At 31.8% G+C, this 24,796-nt stretch overlaps 1 protein-coding gene across 2 annotated transcripts in view; it reads right to left on the bottom strand.

Moving 5' to 3' along the window:
• The window catches only part of LOC117174715 (fringe glycosyltransferase), a 173,367-nt gene that overhangs the window by 75,458 nt on the left and 73,113 nt on the right, over positions 1-24,796 (bottom strand). The gene's annotated exons all lie outside the window — the stretch shown is intronic.

Genomic DNA, 24,796 nt, shown 5'->3' with positions numbered 1-24,796 from the left:
CCCCTTAGCCTGGCGCGTTACGTAATATGTGAACGGCCTCCTACGTATAATATTCTATAAAATTGTAGAACATTCTACAATATTCCAGAACATTCTGAAAAAGTAAAAAAGAAACAGGAATTAACAAAAAAAATTGATCACAGAATATATTAGGATATTCTAGAAAGTTAAAAAAATATATTTAAAAACAGACAACATTTTAGAATATTCTAGAGAAGTAAAGAACCTATTAAATATTGCAGAAATGTCCAATACATATTCAAAGTATTCGAAAATTTGTAAAAATGAATCATGTGTTCTAGAATTCACTACGTTACTCATAACGGTATTATGGCACCTTCAAAATAAAAATTTTTACATATCAAAAAATAATATTTATTAGGGCCGCGTGTATCAATCCGGGGCACAAATAGCTATTATTTTAATGACGTTTATATAACCTTTAGTTTCAATACTCTCGATTCGCCATCTGCATAAACCTCTTTATCGATTAACTCCACCAATTACATTTCTTAGTGCGAACTGGTGCACCACATTCAATGTGATTTTCTTCCGTTGATATTTAAATGTGTACGTCACGTCCAGTTCATAAGCCCTGATGAAATAATATCGCACGTGCATCGTCTACATCGATATTTGATCGGCAATTCTCACCTCGTAAAATTTATTTTTTTGTAATCATTTTTTGCAATAATGACTTGCTGGGAAAGGGCACGCGAGGTAATAAAGTCGGACACTAAAATCACACCGGGGTTGCAAAATGAAATGACCACATGCCAGCCGCTTTCCGTTGTTAATGTTGAACGAATCCACGGGTGGTCGGATTCGTGCCTTATATACATACGCCTGCTTCACTCTTCTGACATCGTTAATACACCTGAATTCCAGCTTAATGGCACGATCAGGTACGCATATAAGAGAGCATGATCCTCTACTTCGTATGCACAAGATAACTATCTTTACGATGTCCCCAGATAGCCAGCCTATGTGAGATGGGAGTGGGCCGAACATACATGGACCTAACTCCTAAGATAATTAAATAATTGAAAATATCGTGATGCCGTTACAGGACTCGGATCGACTAGATGGCTTAAAAAAGTCGCATTAGTCGCATGAAACAACTTCAGAAAAATTCGCACCAAAATTTTTAAGATAATGCACACAAAAAAAGAAACAGTATATTAGTTACTGAATGAATAAATAATAACTTCACAGAAAAAATTAAGAATAAAATTTGTTGCAGGAAATTTTTTAGAGCGATAAAGTTTTGTTTAGCCAACTTCACGTCTTTCCAAAAACATGTGTTTGTCATGGAAAAATAAAAGAAAGTTTAACCGATATTTGTGTAACGTTAATCCTGTGAAGTTAATTTTTGTTGCAGAGAATCTTTCGTCGGAAATCGACGTAAAGTTTATCGTGTTTTTTCCGTGTTTATTTTTCTTAGGAATATAGAGTACATAATTCTTATCTATTTTCAAATATTCTTTGAACAATAAAAAATAAACTTTAAAATTGAACAATTTTTCAGAAATTCATTCAGCTTAAATGATACCATATCTGGGTTTTGAATATTTCTTTCTGAACTTTTAAACTCGTCAACTTGAACTATATTTTGGAATAAGAGAAGTTTATATTTTACATTCATTTTAAACTCCAGGTACATCCGTTTTAAACAAAGTTTAAATTTGAAATTACTCATCAAATAATGTAAATAAATTGTTCTAGTATATTTGTAAAGACATTTAAATATCCATAGGAGAGACTAAAAATCTCATCACCCTTTTGGGACTCGAACCAAATGCCACGCTGTTAAAAATCTTTGCAATTTTAATATACATTTGTATATTAAATCTCAAAACTTGGTTTCCGAAAGATTTATTAATAGGTTGCAGATTAAATTTCCCATACATTTATATTGATCAATTCGTAGAAAATGTAGGCAGTTTCACTTTAAACAAATTATAAGTAATTTTAAATTCTAAATAATAAAAAATAATTTTTTTGCTAGTCAAACATTAATTATAATGGGTTTTTAGTGGAAAGTTTGAATTTAGCGAATAATTATGATACCTGACCTAAAAACAGCGGTACTCACGTTCAAATTCTAACATTTCCAGTGAATTTTAAACAAAATTCCACCCTTACGTTACACTTTGTTTACAAATAAGAATTTATACAATGAATTTTAGGTTATTACTTTAGTTTTAAATATGTGACAAGATTTGGGTGCATCAAAGAACTTTTAAGTACTCTGTTTTACTATAGATGTATATTAATTCTACAAGACGATGGTACATTAAATTTATTACACGTATGTGCATATTGCTAGGGGAAAAGCATCATTTAGACACTGTTTTTTCTCATCCAGTGCAACGTGAAGTGTCGTCTACAAACTATAAGTCACCAGTCAAGATCATTTTGTCGGTCGTTATTTAAGTGAAACAGATGTTAATAAGCAGGTAAGTTATAATAATAATTACCTAACTTTTTATTTCCTTCCATTTACCAGCGACTAAATAGTCTTGGAATAAAAATAATACTTGGCGTGATGTAATATCCAAATGTTAGGTTAGTCAAAAGCTACTATACGACATTCAAACCACCAAAGCCGGGATGTACAAACTAAGTCGTGACCGTCTGCATCGAAATTGATGCATGGTCGTTCGAACAAATTTCCACTAGATTTTCTGCGGAAGTTTAAAGGTACCTTAGATATCTAATCTTGCAATGGCTAGTGACTTACATGAAAGATAAGGTAAATACAATTGTCTAATAAAAACAGAAATTTGTTTTTCGCGATGAGTAGGGATGTAAATTTGCATGAAACTTTAGCCTGGTGAAAAGTTTTATGAAACATTGGGAGTTTCATGAAACATTGCAATGTTTCAAATATAGCGGCGGGAACATTCAAACTGATAAGATAAAAGCCTATTAGGTATTTTCACTTCAATAAACAGCTAACTTCACTTCGTAGATTGCTGAAGGGAAAATAAGGGACCAAATGTATGGGATTCAGTTCATTTTTGCCCTATTTGCTAACAACTTCGTAAAAGGTAATTTTTTCTGTATAAGTGTAGTTAAAAAATAGTTTTTATTTTTTAATTACTATTTAATGAAATAATAAAATAATAATAATGATGATTAATTACAAATATATTACAGAAATAAAGTTTTGTTCCATGCATTTGATCCATCTTCCCCCCTCAGCTTTTAACAAAGTGAAGTTAGCTAATGGTTGAAGTGAAAATACCTAATTGAGGCTTTCATATCCCAATTTTTTCCTGCCGGCTGATTTGATTTATTTTTGCGGTTTATACTGTGGACCAATGAAGCCAATGTTGGCACCCTGAGCTACTGCGATTCCGTTAGGGCTGACCGCTCATTGGCCGCACTTGGCGCGCGATTAAAAATTACATTAAAAAACAATCCTTGTAACTTAAGTAAATAATTAGTAAAATATCCACAAGGATATATACAAATTGTGTAACTTTGATTTCAGGCAAAAAAAATACAACACATATATTATATTAATAACAGTTTATTTTCAGTGAATTCCAAAGATCAAATTATATTTTACAAAACATTTAATTTAAAAAGAAATTTCTTGGGAAAGTGATTGAAAATAATTATTTATAAGTTTTTAATATTTTTTATGTATTTTTTTGGGAATTCATATAATTATATAACCTATAAATACATAAATTATCACGACTGCAATGTAGTTATGCTTTCTTCTTTTTTTTTACTTCAAGCATCTTTTTGTCACGTCTCAATCGAAAAGAACAATCTAAAACTTTGTTTTAGAATTATTCAAATATTATCGCTATTATATTCTGCAATTAGCTTCTATATATGAAGCTGCTGAAATATCATATGGTATTTAAAAAAATTTATCTATTAACAAATATTTTGAGAAATATTAGTCTTTCAAATTCAATGAAAGTAAACTGTCATTCATCAAACATATGTGTTATAAATTTTATTCTTATCTGAAATCAAAAGTTACACAATTTGTATATATCTTTGTGTATATTTTAATGATTATTTTTTAAATCACAAGAATTGTTTTTCAATGTAATTTTGAATCGTGTTCCAAATGGTAGACAACCAGCGCTCAGCCCTCACGCACGCATGAATGAAAATTATTTTTATTTTATTATTGCATTAAATAGTTCCTAAAAAAGAAAAACTATTTTTCAATTGCACTTATACAGAAAAATAACTTTCTACGAAGATATTAGAAAAATAGAGCAAAAATTAACCGATTCCCATGCATTTGGTCAATTGTTATCCCCTCAGTATTCAACGAAGTGAAGTGAGCTAGTGATTGGAGTGAAAATACCTTATTGTATATGTAGACGGTCATGACTTTTTCTATACATCCCGCCTTTAGTTTAAATGTCGACGGGCATGACTAACCTAACTTTTGGAAGTTGCATTAGGAAGTTATAATTTTATTCGAAGTAACTGGTACGCCCTATTAAATTAAAGAAATTTGAAAATTAGGTAAATATTGTTTCAATTGGTTTCCTTATTAACAATTATTTAGGCTAATATAGCAAAGCGAATAGTTGCATTGACAGGTATTCAGGTGTCTGACAGCGCGGTTCAGAACTCCACAACTCTGCATGAGCCAAAATTCAGTCTCCAAATTATACTTTCCCCTAGATGCCCACATGGGCACCTACGTTCGGAGAAATACATTTGAGACTTGAAAACTCTCTCAAATGATCGTTGGGAGCCCAATGAAATTTGAGCTGCAACAAATTTAACACCAGCGTTTTTCTGTGAGTCAATGATTTTTTTAAACTTAACAAGATGTTGAATTGATCCATTTTTTCCTCATTTCGTGTTCTATATTATAGTATATCACATTTCTATAATTATTAATCACATAAAAAACAACGATTTGGTAATTTAATTATTTCTGACAAGCTGTATTTCGTCGCCTTTGCCTCCACCTGAGGGCAAAGCCGAACGCAGCTTTTTATGCAAATAAAAACATCTAAAGATAGGAAAATGTGATAGTTTGCTTCTGTGGTATTTTATGTACTGGAAAAATTACATTTAAACATATCCAGCAAGAAGAATAAGTTATTTTGAACAAAAATAAAGAAAGCTGTAATATAACCTCTTATTAGCTGACATTCTACTAGAAACGGACTTCACGCAATGTTTCTGCCGTACCAATACAAGAAACCTGCATGCCCACCAGATTGAAAATAATGATATTTAATACATGGACATAGGAAACACGGGACTAGGCATGCCATCCTAACTTGGGCGAGCGGGGTTGAATCCACGGGAGGGGGAAGAATTCCATGAGTGGGGAGAGCCGCTATCTTACGATGTGCCATTTGATTATGCGCACGAGCATTTTTGCCGACAAACTGTGCATGAAAATATAAACATGTGGGAGCTGCCATGTTTGTCGTGGGACATCAAAAGGTGGCGGACCTCCCCCCTCATTGCATCACCCCCGCAATGACATGCCTAGTCCCTTGTTTCCTATGTCCATGATTTAATAGTTTCTTCCATGTAGCCAATAAGATAAGTAGCTGTTCTACATTACCGATAATATATCGACGTAACTTGTGACACGTGTATCACATAAGCGCTTGTAAATATTATTTTCGTCGGCCCTGCTCCCCTGGCCAGGCCTCACTTATTTATTAGATTTAATATATTTTGTACTTGAGTTACATCTAATTATTATAATCACATTGTATGATATTGTTTTATCTGTCAAAATATCAAATTTTTATACTGTAAGTATTGCCATTAAAGTTGATAACTTGATATTTTTCTCAGCGAAACTTTCATTCTTTCGTAATAAAAACTGTTTTTCTATCTAATTTTTCTTTTACAACGTGAATTTTCAAGCTTTTATTACGTAACCCTATCTTAATAATAAAAAAGATTTATTTAATGAAAAGTAGAACTAAAATTGTAAAGTAATAGCCATGATATGAGGAGAGTCACCTTTGCCCCACCGGTTTCGGCTCCGTAGCGGAAAATAGCCCACGTATATCACCATTGCAGCCAATTTCCCTTAAATGTAGGCTTACTTAAATTAATTCCATAATTTCAATTTTACTCCACTGAAACATCTAATTTATTTAATGAATTCTAACTCTTTGCACCCATAATTTGCAGTATTACATGTCAAAAGGAGTCCTCATGAAATCAGCGGTCGCATGTGCAATTTAATAATACACTGTTAAAAATGTTTGCAATTTTAATATACATTTACTATACGTTTATATAGTAAATCTAAGAATTCAGTCTATGAAATAGTTATTAAGAGGCTGCGTAGTAAATTTAATATACATGTATATTGATCAATTCTTCGAAGAGCCAAGTAATTTCACTTAACACAAATTAAAAATAATTTTGGCAGTAATGTTTAATTCTAAATAATAAAGCATTATATTTGTTTCTAGTTGAACATAAATTATACTGGGTTTTAAGTGGATAAGTTCAATTATGTACATAATTAAGACACCTAACCTAAAAGTAGCAGTACTCATGTAAAAATTCTGACATTGGCAGTGAATTTTGATGTTAACCCTACCCGTACGTCGCACTTTGATAATAAATAAGAATTTAGTCGATGAATTGTAGGTTATTATTTTAGTTTTAAATATATTTGACAGGATTTGAATACATCAAAGAACTTTCAACTTTTATGCACTCTATTTTGCTATATATGTATATTATTTTACAAGATAATTGGATATTAAATTTACTACACGTATATGCAAATTACTTCCAATACATTTATAGTAAAATCGCTACAGAAATTTCTAACGGTGTATCAGTTGAAATTCAAAAGTACATACATATTCCAGTTATTTTGAATATATAATTACACGCTTCAAGCTTCAAAATTCATATAAGATGTCTGTTGTGAAGTATTCAGAGATTGGATTTAATAATATAACAACATAATTTACTTGTGTGTATGTGTGTATGAGTATAAAAGGGCCCTTTTCGTCGATTTTTAGAAGATAGATTTTTCGCGTCTTCTAAAAACCGACCACAAGGGTCCGCACGGTTCGCACGTACGATCCGCATACATTCGTATTCTTCGAGACTAATAACAAACAATTTTATAAAAGAAGAAAAATATATATCCAAGTATAAAAAAAAACTATTTTGTGCTCATAAAATAATTTAACAGATTTGAATGCGCAATTATTAAAAAGAAATGTGAATTTTTCGCAAAGTACAGATACGGTTTTGCATTCTGCGGAATTGCTTTCCAAGAACCTTAACTGAACAGCGTCAGCTGGAGGATGTTTAACTTTAAGGAAAGATGCAAATTGAGTACATACCGCTTGGTGGTTTATTATGCGTAAAGGGGAGCTTGCACCTTCTTCCGTTTACCACGCAATTTTAGTGCGATGAATACATATATCTTCCCTTTTACGGTTCATGATGCTCATGCTACTCGAAGAAAAATACGTTCATTAATATAGATACACCATCAAATTATAAAAAATATATAAATTCCCTGAGTTAACGTAACATTATTTTTAACTTGCGCGCATAACAGTTTTAATTAACAAGGCTTGGAACCCTTTGAACAAAACTTGACATCTCACGCGGCCACTAAAATTTCTAAATTCAAACCTATAATAATAAACAGTTTACAGTTTGAAGCATTTAAAAACAGAATTAACAACCTCTAGATTAAAGTGGGTTCTTAACTACCAGAGCATTAGTACCCGGTTCAAGAATCAAGAACATCCTGCTATAACATGTAGCTGTATTCCCATTCTCCATTGCCTTCAAAGAAAAAACAGACGATAAACTTTACATCGATTTCCGATGAAAGATTCTCTGCAACAAAAATTAACTTCACATGATAAACTTTAAACAAATATCGGTTAAACTTTCTTGTGTTATTCCATGACAAACACATGTTTTTTGAAAGACGCAAAGTTGGCTAAACAAAACTATATCGCTCTAAAAAATTTCCTGCAACAAATTTTATTCTTAGTTTTTTCTGTGTTATTTTTGCTGCAACGCAAAGACACACTGAATCAGCGTATTTTTCACGACCTTCCCTTTCCCGTATAGCAGACCGACGCACTACTTAAAAAAAATGTTTATCAATATAATGCTATAGTACATGAAAACATTACATGCGAATTAAATATTTCTAAACCGGTAGCTTTACTTAATTATAATTTATCTATGTATCCTACCTCGAGGCCTTTGATATTTTTGATATCAAGAAGAAATTGTTTTTAATGTATACAAATCATTAATTTTGTCTTTTCAGAGCGACCACTAAAACTAGCAAACCATGAAAAAAATTGTTATAATAAACAAATAACGAAATATTCTTCGACTCGATATAAAGAAATTTCAGACAGTACATTATCAATTTCCTTTAAATATACATACAATTAACCAAATTAAAAAAAAAAACTAGTTTTTTGTACATTTTGAGGGAATTATAACCTCGATACCATTTTTTTCATTTCTTATTTTATATTATTGGTAAGTCACAAAAACTGTACATACAAGAAATTTTCCATCTTTAATTGGCTAAAAATAATTTGTTTGGGTCAAAATTATATGAAAAGATTTCAATTATTTTTGTCTGAATCTTTTTCACAAATGATACTTTCCATAGCATTAGACCTGCAGTTTAAAAAATATTGATTTTTCGTCCAACACTGTGATATTTATAAGATGAGAAAATAAAAGTAAACTCGACACAAAATAATGATAAATATATTCACACAAATCACAATAGGATTTTGAAATATACCAGAGAAAGTTAGATTTAAACAAAATAGTTTCTAGGAACTATTGCGTAAAGTGAAATCATTAATCACTGAGTTCAAGCATTCATCAAATAATATGATTGATAATGATAAATAGAATAAATGATGACCAATTTTTGCTTGCGAGAAGGGACAATGAATCTCTTCATCAATAAAGGCATCGAAACTTCATTAATATTTAGAGTCAGAAAACTTCATCAGAATTAGTTACGTCAATGCGCTCTTTGGAACGTTAAATAAAGAGGATTGGCAACAAAACAACAAATGCAACTGCATAAGCATCAACGTTTATTGAAGATGATTAATGAAAAGAACAATGTAATAACTAATAAACCATTACAAATTAAAATTTATTTTACCATCAATTAAATACAAAATTTCGTGCGATAAAATATTTTGAAATACTTTTTGAACAAAATAATTAATAAAGAGTTAAAAAGAGGGAAAATTCAAATTCCTGTTTGGAAAAAATAAACGAAAAGAATAAAAGATAATCAAGACTGTAGGAATACTCATTCGAACAAGTGGACAGTAAACGAAGAGTAGTTAAACGCTAAGACGCGGGAGTGGTGAAGTTAATTGCTTTATATAGAGGTACGGGTGTATGCGTGACGTATGAGACATAAAAGAGAGCCGGATGTGCAAACTTAACCGAATTATATTTTTTTATGACGCGTCTGCCCACACTCAATGTTCGCAAACACCAACGAAGCATCGAAGCCCTTCTTCTTCGTTCTCATAAGAAACTTCAATGCTCGATCGTGCATAAACAAACTGGTTCCTTTGACTAAAAAAATGGGAAAAATACTGCGGATGCACCTTCGGAATTCTCATCTAAAAACTACCTATAGGTAGATGTTTGTTTTCTCAACCAAGCTTCATTTTTTTCAAACTTTAGTACATTTTTATGCGAAATAAATCTACAGATGAACCAAATATCACAGAAAAACTTCAATATTTTTAAAATTATAAAATTTGAGACAAACGCAGTAAAAAGTTGAAAAATGTATCGAATACTGCATTGATTATTCAAAACATCTAAACGGCGCTCGAGATAATCACGAAAATTCGAAAAAGAAAGGATTTGTAGAAGAAGCTAAAATATTCCGCCAAATATTCGATTTTTTTAATTCAATACGAGTCGTTTTCTTAGTTTCTTAATACACAAAAAATTTGTTTAAAAAAGTCTATAGCTCTAGCTTTCTGACTCTAGATAAATTATAAATATCTTTCGTTGCACTTTTGAATGCATAAGAATCTAATGCAACACACAACCCATGTTGATTTTCATTCTTCAGTCTTCGAGAATGGGATGTGACTCATTTTATTAAGAAACTTTATTTCAAGTTGTACGAGAATAACCCACATAAAGGACCGCTTCAAAATCATTATCTGCACGAATGCCACCAAATTTTTTAACGCACGTGAGATTCATATTTCCCTTTTTCGTCTCGATCATCCAATCTCGAGAGATCTTTAAGTTCTTACACGAAATCGATCTGATCTAAACCTAATCTGTCTTGATAGGATCCATTTAATAGACCATTTTTGTAAATTTAAGCTAATTTTAAATTCAAATTGAACACAACTTTCCCCGATTTAAGATGAGTAATCATAATTTCTAAAGAATTTTATAACTTTATCCTCAAAATCAAACAAAAAGTTAGAGAAAGAAAGAGAGAATAATCTCATTTTTTTCTATAGTAAGCAAAATATTTTAATGATGTACTTTCTTAACTTCTGACCCACATTGTGCACTTAAACAGAATCTTATATAATCATTAAAGGACAAGAAAAATTTAACGACCTATAACTAGCTTCTGACTCAACATCTGCACTTTTTTAAGAGGTATTTATCAACTTGATCTATATGAGCATATTAAGAAAATAAATGATGTTATGAAAAAATTAGGTTCCACTTTAAAGAGGAAGATAAACCCTCATTTGACTTGAGGCCCTCAAAAGGTTTCTCATGAGAATCCGTACGTGGGCGCTGTTCAGAGGGAATCCTGTCATTGGCTTCCCACCTACTAAAGCGTGTATCAGTGGCTTTAGTGACAGGTAATATGAATAGTCGACCACACCATAAACGATTATCCCAGAGCAAAGCTTTCGGAATAAATTTCCTATATATAAAATATGAAACAGTGACCAATCTCAATTACACGAGTGTGAATTAAATACAAACAAATTGTTTGTAATAACATTTAAGACGTGCATATGCGTTTAACTATAAAAGTAAAGAATTTAAAATGGTATGCTTTCAAAATTAAACAACTCCACACTTTAAATAGTTTAAACATACTCAGAGAAACAATAAATATATTTTTTAATGGTTTGAACTGTACAATAAGACAGGCATACTTATGAAATATTGAGATTTTATTATTTTGAACTGTGGTTTGGCGTAGCAAAAAATTAAAAAAAAAATAATTAAAACCGGTTTATAATTTTATTTCTGTCTATTGAATTTTAAATTTAAAAAAAGGTTTCCCTCTGCGCGAAATAATTATAGCGAATTTGTGTGTACAGTTTTTGGTAGCGAACAATAATGTATGAATTAAAAGACAAGGAAATCCGAGTCAATAATTTAATCAAAAATATAAAAATTCTTCTACCCCTCGCGACGTTTCGACCTAATCTGTCGGTCATCCTCAGGCAATACCTTATATAAGATTTTTGCACATTACCTGCTTGTCCGTCGTGTGACTATCGTTGGTTCGCTCAAGTGTTTTTAAAATGTAACCTTAATTATTGGGAGCCTCTTTTCTTTTTTTTTTGAGGTTTTTTCCCAATTAAAAAATTATGTGTTTCGGAAATTATTTCAAGCCGTCTTACTTTTATTCATCGAACTGCAATTTTTTTATGTACAAATATCTTATATAAGGTATTGTCTGAGGATGACCGACAGATTAGGTCGAAACGTCGCGAGGTGTAGAAGAATTTTTATATTTTGATTAAATTATTGACTCGGACTTCCTCGTTTTTTTATTTTAAACTTGATCGTAAGACCGAAGAAAAAAATTGAACTTATGTTCATATTTAAGTTGACTATTTGGATCTATCAGAGAAGAAAATTTGCTTCTTAATGAGAAGTTTGTTTTAATTTTAATTAATAATGTATGAAACGGGAAATGTAAATAAAATTGTTTAACATACAATTTTGGTATATCTGCAAAACTTCAACATCGCTTCACACCAGTAAAAATGGAAAAATCCTACATGACCTTAAAATAAACGCTTAAAACTCGAATTGTACAGTAAGGCGGTCCAAACATAGAAAATTTGTGAAAATTCAATGTGCACATGGACATTTTTTTTCTTTTTTTTCGAAAAGAATCCTAAAAAAATGCGCATTCAATAAAATGTTTAGAAAGAATATTAGCCTAATTTTTTATAGTAAATCAAATGGTTTTATTTAATTTTATGGAAAGCATTTTTCTATGTGGTTCATTTGGTCTTTTTTATTTATCTCTCTATAAAAATAATAATAAAAACAATTTACACTCCTGTGCAAAAGTTTTAGGCCACCTCTTTTTTTATGAGTATCAATCGTAAAAACTTTCTGTTTGAATTGCAAGAACTTGATTTTGCAACAAAAAAGTTGGAAAAAATATATATGCTCTGAGGGAATTACATAGAAACTTAATGATTATATGTTTCTTATATTTTACAAAAATATTTTGTTCAAAAAAAATAACATTGATATTTTTCCAACTCTTTTGTCACAACTTCAAGTTTTTGCAATTCAAAAAGAACATTTTTACGATTTATACTCATAAGCTGTTGTGATACGGTGAAAAAAGCTTCAAAATTAGCTCAAGAACATTGAGAAATGTTGACTATTTCGGAAATTATTGAAAATTTAAGAAAACATTGAAATTTAAACTATTTTTGCAATATCTATTTAAAAACTAAACAAAAAGGCTTTACCCTGGAAGTATTTTATACAGAATTTCGAAAACAATTAACCTTTTAAAGAAATTTTTTAGCGCTTATATAATTAAAATTAAGAGAATTTATTCAGTCATAAAAAAAGAGGTGGCCTAAAACTTCTGCGCGGCAGTGCATATGGTATTAATGAATTCGTATAAAAATATCTATAAATCTAGGTGCACGAAAAGTCTTAATTATAATAGCAGAAACTGTAAATTATGTAAAAAGAAATGTCTTCAATTTTCGTACAGATAGTTTAAAACACTTTGAGATATATTTAAAAAATAAGGCTAAATAATAAATCTATTCATTCTAAAATTAATTTTTTTGGTGACAATTTCTTTTCCTCGAAAAGAAATAACAAGAATTTCCATGTGCACATTGAGTTTTTGAAACTTTGTGATTCTTGGATTACCTTAATGTGGAGTATCCATAAACATTCATTTTAATCAGCTACTTTAAATGATAAGTGTGCATAATAAAATTTGTTTCAAATTTCGATACCTGATAATTAGAACTGTCGATTAATTAATCAATTCATTGTAAATGCGTAAAAACTCTAAAAATGTCAACATCGATCTTTTTATACAGTGAATCATTTCATTTAATTGAAATCCTAACAATTTATCTCTCTCTAAGTTATTCTGATTTAAACGTCCCCGATTGCAGGTTTAGAAAAACCGATTTTTTCTCTCCACTTGAATTAAAATGAACCTAATAATCAAATAATATTTCAAACAAAACACTTATTTCTTCTCAAGAGTTTTGAGTCCTCTCTGCACGAAAGGAGAAAAAACCTGTCCCTCTTCACTTTTCTTTTTTTTGTTGAACGTAAAAAAGATTCATGTGTTTCTGAGACGGATCAAAGTGATTTTCTCATTAGAAAGAAACAAGAGGAAGTGGTAGCAGACGAATAGAATAAAGGACTAAAGATACATGTCATCGTACATAAGCATGTGATTTCATGCTTCCTATTGCCACGCCTGATAGCTTACGTTTACCTATTCACCTGGCCCGAGAAGATCAAAAATTCAGGGCCGGTGAACGTCGCCGACGTGGGCACAGTGCGTGAAGGAGGCATCCTATTCAATGCGTTTCAGGTCGCCAACCTCATAGCATGCAACCGAATGGTTATGGTAATACCACAGCGGGGCCCTATAAGTGCGACAGCGATCCATGGCGTGAGAAACTCCCAGCCCCTTCCGTGTGTTAGCCACGCGTACGATTGTATGGGGGTTTTCGAAAGCTACCCCTTCAGTCGTCCCGCTTCCTAGACACGTGTCGGGGCTAATTTTACGCGGGTTGAACCAAACAGAGACTAGAGTTTTCAGCAGCCTTAACGGAAACATTATTTTACTCCTTCGCAGACTGTATGATGAGTTTAGAGGCTTTTATGGGTGTCGACTTAATAATATTACGTTTTACATGCTTTCTATTTCCCCTTCCTTATTAAGGTTTGATCTATCAGGATTGCCAGAGAACTTCGATGTTAAATTTCCAAGTTTTCTAGATCAATTTTTGAACAAATTCTTGTATAAATTCTGGAAAAATTCTTTTACATGAATCAAATTCAAACGCGAAGGGCTTTCTGACAATTATTAAATTTTGAGCATGGCTCAGTGAAAATACGAAATCAAAACAAGTATATATTTTTCGGTTCAAGTGTATTATATTTTTATTATCGAAAAATAAAAGGTTCAGTCTTTAAATATTATTATTTACTTCTTAGGTTAAACGTATTATGCATCTTTTTTGTCTTTGAACAAGTCATATTACGGAAAAAAAATACAAATATTGAAACTTTCTACATGGTATTTGGATAACCTCTTATGAGATATTCTAAATTGATGTCATAATTATTTTTGTTGTAACTCTTATTGTAATAGAAAATGTTTTAAAGGAATTACAAAAATTGTTTAAAATAATGATACAATGCCAAATTGGTGACTCTTCAAGCTTGGGTGTGTTTGAATGTATAAAGTAGGTTGAATGAAATTGAGGGTGCTTCATAAAATGTTTCAGTATGAATGGGGGTAGTGATTGGCGGGTAGCCCTTCGTCTGTTATGGGAATGCTTTACCACTCGATTCCCATTGGAGGGGATTATTGTATAAAGGCGACATACATATAATACGGGAAGATGATTCACAATAGCTGTGATTTAACAGAAATGTGAAAATCCCAACAGGAAGCAAACCTTTACGCTCTTATATGTATGAACAAGGTCATGCATTATATCCTCATCATTTTAATCAAAACTATAATAGGTGGGTCCATAAATTTATCCTTTGCAAGTAACTGAAAGAATTTAATTACAGATTTGATGAATGTACATGTTATTTTACCTACCCTATGTATAAATATCTTTTAATTGCAATCATAATGGAGGTAGTATAACAACGATGATAATTAATGTTGAAAGAAATCACCTTTGCAACCAAATTAGTATAGACATACGACAGGAAAGGAAAATTATCTAATTTTATGGAGTATGCATAGGAATCGCGTTTGCTGAAATATCTCTTGGGCGATCTTGTAACTCTTGAAACAGAAGAAAAGGTCAGGGCTGGCGTGTGCCACCATTGGAAAGGGCGTGGTGTACTGTTGTACTCAATTTGAGCTTCGAACCGACAAATGTTTATTAAATCACGATAACGTATACACGATCCTTTCGCACAGAAAGATTTATTACAAAAGATGCTGCTGAGGTTGCACAATAGCGAAGCAGAATAGCCACCAATTGTTTTCTACAAGTATTACATACAATGAAGCAAAAGATTTACTGCGCAAGAGATGCTTTGCTGAATAATAAAATTGTTATTCTTATATAGTTTATTATTACTTTCTTTTGCGTTTAACAATGAAGTTATAATGAAATATAAACAATTCATCGTAGTTTGATGAAAATAATGACTATTATTTTGATGGTCCTCGGAATTCTTAATTTCATGACATATCCGCAAGAATGTGACTCTCTCTTGGAATATAGCCGATATAGTTATCGTTTGAACCAAGCTATCTCCTGTTAAATAGTTTCATATAATACCATACAACTACACTATTTTTCGTTCTTATGTTTATATAATCAGAAAAAGCCATATTTACTATTTAGTTCCTACAATATTTTTAAACTTGAAATAAACGCGAGTGATAAAAAATTAAATTATATAAAGGCATAAAATATAACCTTATGTTTTATAATATAATAATAGGCGTATCAGTACTTTGCAAAATCCAAATATTTTACATTTACACATTTCACTCACAAAAGTGCTCAAGTTTATACAAAAATACATTGTCTTATTTAAAAATTTTCAGATCGCCCGGATTGTATTGAGATTTCGCTAATACGGTAATACATAATTTTGCCGAAAAATTCAAATCCCAAATTTCCTAAATTTCTAATTACAAACAAAACCAGCATTCTTTATTTAAAAAATTGAAATATTCCTAATGTGAAAGTTAAAGAAATTGAACGAAATTTAAAATTGTTAACTTTAATAAATTTTAAATTCCCGAAAAAATTTATAAAAATCTCCTGGACTCGTGAACTTCAACTTTTACATTGATACTTAGTAACCCAACAAGAAATTTTCTGTTGTAAACGGTTTTCAATATCAAACTGCACGTAGAAACGATAAAATATTATTCTAGAAGATTTAAAATGTTATTTTTTTATTTTTCCGGAAATTTCAAATTTGGGTAATTCACTAATTTGAGGAATTTAAAATTTCTATGATTTACTAAATTAGAAAATTTACTAATTTCGGAAATTCAAAATTTGCGGATTTTGAATATTCGAGGGTTACAATTTTAATAAATAATAGAATTTCGGGAATATAATAATTTAAGCAATTTGATATTTCTAAGTTTTTCTATTTTCTTTAACTTTCACTTTCGAAATATTTCAATATCGTTAATAAACACTTTAGGTATAGTTTTATCTGTTTTCGATCATTTGAAATTTCGGAAATTTTCTTTTTCGTTGCAATTATGTTGTCGGTATTTTTCAACATTCAGGATTTTTATTTTTCGGTAAAATTATGTCTTGTCCGTAATACTCGCCTTAACGCTATACTTGACCAGTCAATCTCACGGAAAATTCCATGATACTACAGAGTGCCATAATAATATTATTACGTTTAAAATATTAATAAGTGGACAAGATAAAAGGGGTGGTATTAGATATGCGATACAAAAAAATTGAAGTTTGAGCATGAAGAAACTTGAAAGTCTTTTTAAAAAATGAATTAATATAAATTTCATTGTTATTAAAACTCTTACACCAAACTCTCGCTTTCAGTCAAGTGTCGGGTTGCCTTCATATAGCCTTGGACTGGTTCCGGGGAGATCGAAACGTAAACAGTGAGGGCCGCCAGACTCGTTGTGCCTCGGGCAACTGTAAAGGATGGTTAGGATCACCGAAATACCTAAATACCTGAAGCGTTGACCAAATATTTTATGTGTGCCCAGATACTTTGTTCTAAAAAACAACATAATTAATTTGTTTAAGTGTTGCAAAATTTAGGGGAAAATTGTCTAGTATCTCCCACAAATTTTCTACCAATCTTTATACTGATTCTACTAATCTTAATTAGTAAGAAGTTACTAATGTCATCTTGCGAAGTAGAAAACTCATTACTATAATTAAATTAGAATATAGATTTTTGTCTCAAATAATTAATCCCATGTTTCTCAGTGAAAATACTATATCTTTTATTAATCATTCACGACTTACATAAATCGTTTCATTTATGCGAAAAATGAATGTCTACTCTCCAAATTTGAATTAGTAAAAATTTCTACTAATTTCAATCAGTGGCTTAATTCCAGCTACAAAACAGTTATTTTTTACTAATTTATCAGTAAAAACTACTGATTCATAGCTAGAATTGAGCCAATAATTAAAATTAGTAAACATTTTATCTGATTCAAATTTAGAGAGTAACAAGACGCGTATAATTATCTTTTGCCATTCGAGTGGTTCTTATTTGAAATAACACGAAGAAGCTACCTAGCTCTTGCAATTATACGTCATTATATATCTGCCGGACGAGTTAAGATCTCTTTTCCTCGTTTTCCCCGATCCGTCGTTCATTGCAGAGTGCACAGTGGATCGATTGGCTTGAAACTGAAACTTGAAAGGCCAATGGAAGATAATATAAGTTACAAGGAACGAGTCGACGGGTAATTGCAGTCTGCTGGTCAAAGTAGTGGGTACTAACTACCAAGTTTGCCGCAGTGCGCAACTGTGCAAATTCTAGGTGATCTTACAAGTGGTAGTGGTAGTTGCAGAAGAGACAGCTTGACAGCCGAGAGGAACCCTAGCCGTGCCGTGCGAGGCGAGGCGATGTAGCGTGCAATACAATGTTACGAGCTACAGGAGGTGATAGAAGGTGGAGAAGGGTCTGTCTGCCGAACGATTTTCGCGACGTATAATTTCACCTGTTGAGCATCCGGGGCGAATCGATCGGACTCGATTTGAACGGCCACCTAGCCATCGCCTTTCTAACGCGGTTAAGGAGAAACCTTTTCCAAAGGTTAAGCAAAAAATGAATTAAGCCAGGCACGAGATACGTTCGTTTTTTAAATTGTCTTCTGCCTATAGGAAGACCAAAAAATATGAGGTCTTTTTTATTTTATTTTGTTAAATTTGCGTTCAAAATTCACATTAACTGCTGCTCTAGCGTGTGCCTATTTTTTTAATTCAACATTATTTTTCCCACTCTTACAGAATACGATCCAATGGGTGAAAGAATTATGTTTTCCAATTTTCAGACAAATCGATACTTTACACCAAACGCATACGAACTGTAATAAACTAATAAACGCAATTTAATCTTTCTTTAATTGACTTTCGCGAAATAGAATCGTTCACATTAAACTTTTTTTAGGAGGCCTTTTTATTTTCTATCCATAATTTTAAATTTCGAATACTATTTGTTGTGCAAAATTTACATTGAAACACGGTATACACCTTTAAATGTTTGTATATACAGGATCCAAACAGGAAAGATAACAAATATTTGAAGAACAAGCTAGTACTACTAGGAAAAATTTGAAAATTCAAGCACTTTTAAATTACAAGTGTAACTTAAATTTCAGGTACTGGTAACTGCAAAGGTTATTTTTATGAACTTGTAACTGAAAATTCATTTTATCCTATTTTGAATACGTTAAATTAGTATGTTTAATTTATTTTAATAAATAAGGCGTGCAGTTTTTATCATATTGTAATCCGCAGATATTTAAGAATATAAATTCCACAAAATAATGCAGAAAGAATCCAAGATCTCAACCTATCTCTGTAAATGACTTTACATGTACACTTTACTTTTAGGACTCTAACATGATTTCAGAGTAAATAATTCACCTATATTGTAAAAAAAAACTTGATCAAAGGGAAATCTAAGGTAAATTAGACTATATTTTAAACTGAAAATATAGTCATTAGGGTGAAAGCTGAAACGAGCATACTTGTAAATTATCATGCTAGAATTTGAACGCACACTGCCCATGAAATTTAATGTACATGAATAGAAAAAACTTAAAATACATGTGTATTAAAATTCAGTCAGATTTTTCTAAAAACGTTTGGTATTTTTAAATGAAATTTAAAGTAAAAAAACTATTATAATACAATATTAAAACAAATAAAAAATATTTTTACTTAAAAAAGCGTTCTTCAATTTAAGAAGTACTTGGATAAAAATGAAATGTTGAGAACATGGAATTCCTCAATTCATTTCGTTCGATACAACATACAAAAATCATGTAAAGTATTAGTTTCGCCGCATTGAGATTCGAACTCACGAAATCATTACTGCATCAGTAATTCTCCACACACAGGGCACTTTTGAAATAAGAAAACTTTTCCCAAATTTTGCCTCAAAATTGCATTGTGTAGTTTAAATTAAATATAGTCAAGCCAAAATTATGTTAAGCGAATCTTGTTTTCACATTTTCGGCGGAAGTTAATAAATGACCGTATAGTAAAATTAATTAATTGAGTGATATAAAAAGGAAATTCGCCTATATTCTGAATAATGTACTCACCTGTAACAAAGAAAATACTTCTATTAGCATTGAAAGTATGTTAATGAACTTCAAAATTACATAATTCCTATTATATTCAGATCAATTTTCAGATACTCTGTTATTAATATGCTTGACCGGACAACTTTTCTTAGAAGTAATTATGAATGAATAAGTCGACCTTCAAATCATTTGAGAAATAATTCACTAAAAAAAAAGCTGAAACTGTAACAATCAAGAAGGGAATCACGAATTTCGTGACTTGTGGCGAAATCTATAAAAAATAAGGGAAAAAAGTATCAAGCGCAAATTACTCTTGTTACGTAACACCTATAATTATTCCTTTCGTGAGATCCTGAGATTCTACCTAATAGATTAATATCGAAAGATCTATCGCAGAATGGTATAAATATTCAATAAATCAAGAACGAACATAAATGTTTACTTTTCATAGAAATGTTATCTTTTTTCAGGGCAGATTGGCAAATACTTTTTGGCGTTTAATCGATTAGCAAACTTTGATACTCGTGCCAGAATACATGGTATAGGCAATTAAATATAAATAAAATTGGCATGTGCTTGGGAAACAAGATATAGAATTCGAATCTATAGCTTCATTAATGCCAGACACTGTACGTGCCGCACGCTGTCTCCGTGGCTCTGTACTCTGAAGTTTGTATTCCTGCGATGCAGATAAACAATTCCGATGTCTGTCCATGATAATCAAATTGAACGATCGAAACACTGACTTGAAAGGATCCGAAGTGCACTCCGTAACTTCAAGGAATCGTTCGATCCGCGATATCGTCCTCACAGAATCCTTATCACAGAACGTGAAGGAATTCCTACGCGTTAACCCATTAGCGCCCACGAGATCGTGTCTCCGGTTTTGTTTCGACGTCTTTACACGATCAGATTCGGGCAAATCTTAAGCATACAATCAAAAAAATAAAAAGGGTTTATGGGCTTAAAAATATTTATCTCATTACATCCTATAAAACGAGTGCAAACGAAACAGGTATATACTGCTCGGGGGGTCAGAGGAATACGGAGAAAAATGAGATTAAAGCGATGGATATTCAGTACAGGACATTTTTAATGACGTCAACCATTGCAAAAATAAAATTTAAGTCGCTCCTAAAAAGCTTCCTTTCTCAAAAACAGAATAGCAAACATAAATTATTACCCAAGTGCAAAGTCACAGACGGCCCAACACTTGGCCATAGTCGGCAAAAATATTGCCGAAGCTCGGCTTCCATTATCGCGCCAATAACGGAATGATAACTATGGTCTGCACTTGGCAGCCAAGGTTTGGCTGCCATTGTCGGCCCAACACTGGGTACCAGTATTGGACCAAACCTGGCTGCCATCGTTGTGCCGTTGCCGGATTAATAACTATGGCCTTGACTTGGCAGCCAGGGCTTGGCTGCCATTGTCGGCCCAACACTGGCTACGATCTAAGAATATGACAAAAAAGATATTTAAAAAATAAATATTAACAGATTGCAAGTACTTTGAATATAAATATTAATGGTCGTATTCAAAATGAATACATATATTACATTTTGAACATTATATTACAAATAAAATGTCTAACGCTACGGGGTAGCGAACCTACATCTATATACCTAAATCTATCGCCTAGCAGCCGCGCGTGCTAACCACTCCGCTAAACTGACAAGTTGAAACTCTGTGAAAAAGCCATTCTCATAAGCTGCAGTTCAGAAAAGTTAAAGAACCAAATCGTAAGCTCCCTTTTTTTAATTATTTATTATTATGTGACGTTGTGTAAATATAAAATACATGAAATGTTAACAGGAATATCAATACAGTAATTTTTAAATAAATAATTTAAATCGATTACAATTTTTCTTCGCGTAATATTTCATTTTTATCCATTGTAGCCTGCTTTACAACTTTTTGCAATGACACGAAATGTAGTCTTTATAAACATTAATAATTTTTAATGACAGAACTTAACAAATTTCATCGTGAACTTTGACAATTTTTCAATAAATTTTTTTTATTTTTCGTATAAGATTCGTTTATTAGGTACTAAAACTAAGACTTGATGAAACAAAGTGCCAATTCTGGGTCAAGCATCGGTAGAGAATCGGCAAATATAAATAGCCAATATAGGCTGCCAGCATTGGCTCAACATTGGGCCGATTTAAATAAAACATGGTTTGCCGTGGTAAAAGTGACACTTGGCCCAGTAATGTTCCATCACTGGGCCAGACTTTGGCTGATCCTCGTGAAACATGGTTCCCCGTACTAAAAGTGAGACTTGGCGCAATAAAGTGGCGATACTGGGCCAAGCATCGGTGGAGGATCGGCAAATATAAATAGCCAATATAGGCTGCCAGCACTGCCTCAACACTGGGCCGATTAAAATGCCGATATTGGCCCAATAACTTTAGCCGACCTTTGGCTGCCAAAATTGGACCAACACTGGGCCGTGTATTCAGCTCCGGCAATTCGCACTTGGGTATACTTTCTCTTATTAATAATTAAAATGTACCCGCTTTGCGGGCATATTCTCCTCGCGCGCTACGCGCGCGGCTCGCTTCGCTCACAAGTTTGAGCGCGCCTAGGACGTGCGACGGTTGAATCTCGCGCTTCGCTCTCGGATATTTATTCTTTGCATTTGGAATGCCTAAAAAAAACTTAATCAAAAAGATCTCTTTTAGATGGCAGTATTTATATGCGTCTTCATATTTTGAATTGTCTACTTCATTAAGTATAGTCAAAGATTCAGTTTCTCAAAGCTCTGTAGGCTTTAAGGTACACATTCTCATCGTGACACTCGCGCTGCGCGCTCGATTTCCGACATATATTTGTAAACAGGTTTTGTTGGATTTTTTTTTTCTCGTAACTTTCGTCGTTTTTCCACACATTTTTTTTTAATTTTATTTTTTTTAGCGTTATTTTTCACGAATAAAACAAAAAGTACGCATCCTATCACGAAGTGATTCTTGACGAAATTGTAGATCTTTTTTGGGATAATCATTTTTTTAATTCACCTTTTTTCGTATCCTACATAGTTTGTCCACAAAATGGAATTTTTAATTTTCCATTATTTTTTGTGCAATCAAAATTTGAATTTTCGATTTTTAAAGAAAATCCAAAAATTGGTTAAGATAATCTTGTAGGGCTTTCAAAAATAAATGTTTTTCTTTTCTTGACTTTTTTTCATATCGTGCGATTTTCGGCTTCAAATTTTGATTTTCGTTTAATTAAAAAAATTTTGAAAACGCTGTAACTCTAAGAATTTTTTTTTTATTGAAAAAAGTGATTAGGATAAATTGTTTGTTCTTTTCAATACTATGAGTATCCGTACATAGAATTTTCAAATGCAGAAATAAGTGGTCACAAAAATTTTCAAAATGCGCTCACTTTTTGAATTTTTATCAAAAATGGCTGGTTCACGAACTCATGCTTTCTTTTAGGACCTAAAAAAAGTGTGCCAAAGATGAATTTGATTCGTTCACTTTTTCGAGAGTTATCATGTTTACGGACGGACGGACGTACAGACAGGCAGACGCCATCGTGAAAACCTGATTTTCGGATTCAGGGTGTCTTGAAACGTGGAGATCCGTTGAAAAAGTGTGATGTCAAATTTCCGACAATTCTAATACTTTCTCAATCATAAATGATGAGAATGTAAAAATCTATATATCGTGTCTCTGTTGTAAGGATGAAGTTTTAATCGAAATAAAGTTTATAGTATTCTATTATAAAAATCAACTGAGTTTGAAGTAGTCCAGTACCCATTCCTGAATACCCCGTACTCAATAACACACCGAGCCGAATATTGCCCCCATTTTTCACTTTAATTTTTTCCCGCGAACGGCCCGTAGATAAATGAGGGAAAAGTAGTACCATTTTTGGTTAAAATTTTTCAAACCCCTCCAATTTTGTGTACTTGAGTTACATATAAGCCTACTGTAAATCATTTATTATATCCTCAAAATTATTTTTTTTCAAAACCACACAAGATACGAAAAGAGTCAAAGCAATAATATTGTTTATCTAGAAAAGTTCTAGAAAATTATTTCTGGTCACATTTTTTTATCTGACGTTATTTTATTTGATTATTTTCAACATTTTTGTCAAAATATGTATACAATTCTTTAAGATTTATTTATTTTTTCTTAGCTATACAATTGTGCGATGTGATGAAAAACTAAAAAGGACTTTATTCAAAAGTTTTAATAACATGTTCGTGACACTTGTTCGAACTTAGCCTTAATTTTGGGGATCTTTAGAAGTGCATCAAATGCGGACTCGATTGGACAAATCCTTCAAAAGTTAGCGTGTCTACGACATTCAGGTAATCATACATGCAGACATACAGACAGACACCGATGAAATTTTATGGTTTTCGGATTCCGTGAGTACCGAAACTTAGAGATCCGTTAAAAACCAGAGATCGAAAATTTGGACGATTACATTACATTCTCAGGACTGAGAATGTAAAAATTAATAGTATAGATTATTTCAAAAATCCAGACTTCAAAGGAAGAAATAAAATGTAAAAGTTGATGTGTAAACTGAGATGAAGGTTTTTAGAAAAACCGCCCCCATTTTGTCAATTTTGAACATTTTTTAAATTATTTGCAGGATTTGGAAAGAGGACAAAAAATACTATCAGATTAAAAAAGAAAAAGATAAATACCAATATTAGATTGAACAAGGAAAGGATAAATACCGATATTAGATTGAAAAATATCATACTTTTATCAAAAATTCAATTTTTGTTATAATTGGCGTTCTTAATTTTTAACATTCAAATACTCATACCATAGTGAAAAAACGATTTCAGGCAAAGCGGTAAGATACATGTCGTCTTATTTCCTTCGAAAAATTATTTAAAGGACTGCCTGCCCAATTTGAAATGCATTCGGTCTCTGGCTTAATCCGAAATCTTCATTCTAATTTCTTCATTTTCGTTTTTGTTATAAATAAATTAATGTATAAATCTGATATATATAGTTATATATAGTAATATATATTACACATCCG

Source organism: Belonocnema kinseyi, chromosome 6 (assembly GCF_010883055.1).
Source record: "Belonocnema kinseyi isolate 2016_QV_RU_SX_M_011 chromosome 6, B_treatae_v1, whole genome shotgun sequence".
Classification (NCBI taxonomy): Eukaryota; Metazoa; Arthropoda; class Insecta; order Hymenoptera; family Cynipidae; genus Belonocnema; species Belonocnema kinseyi.
The sequence above is the reverse complement of the archived record's forward strand: the minus strand, read 5'-3'. Positions and strand labels throughout refer to the sequence as shown.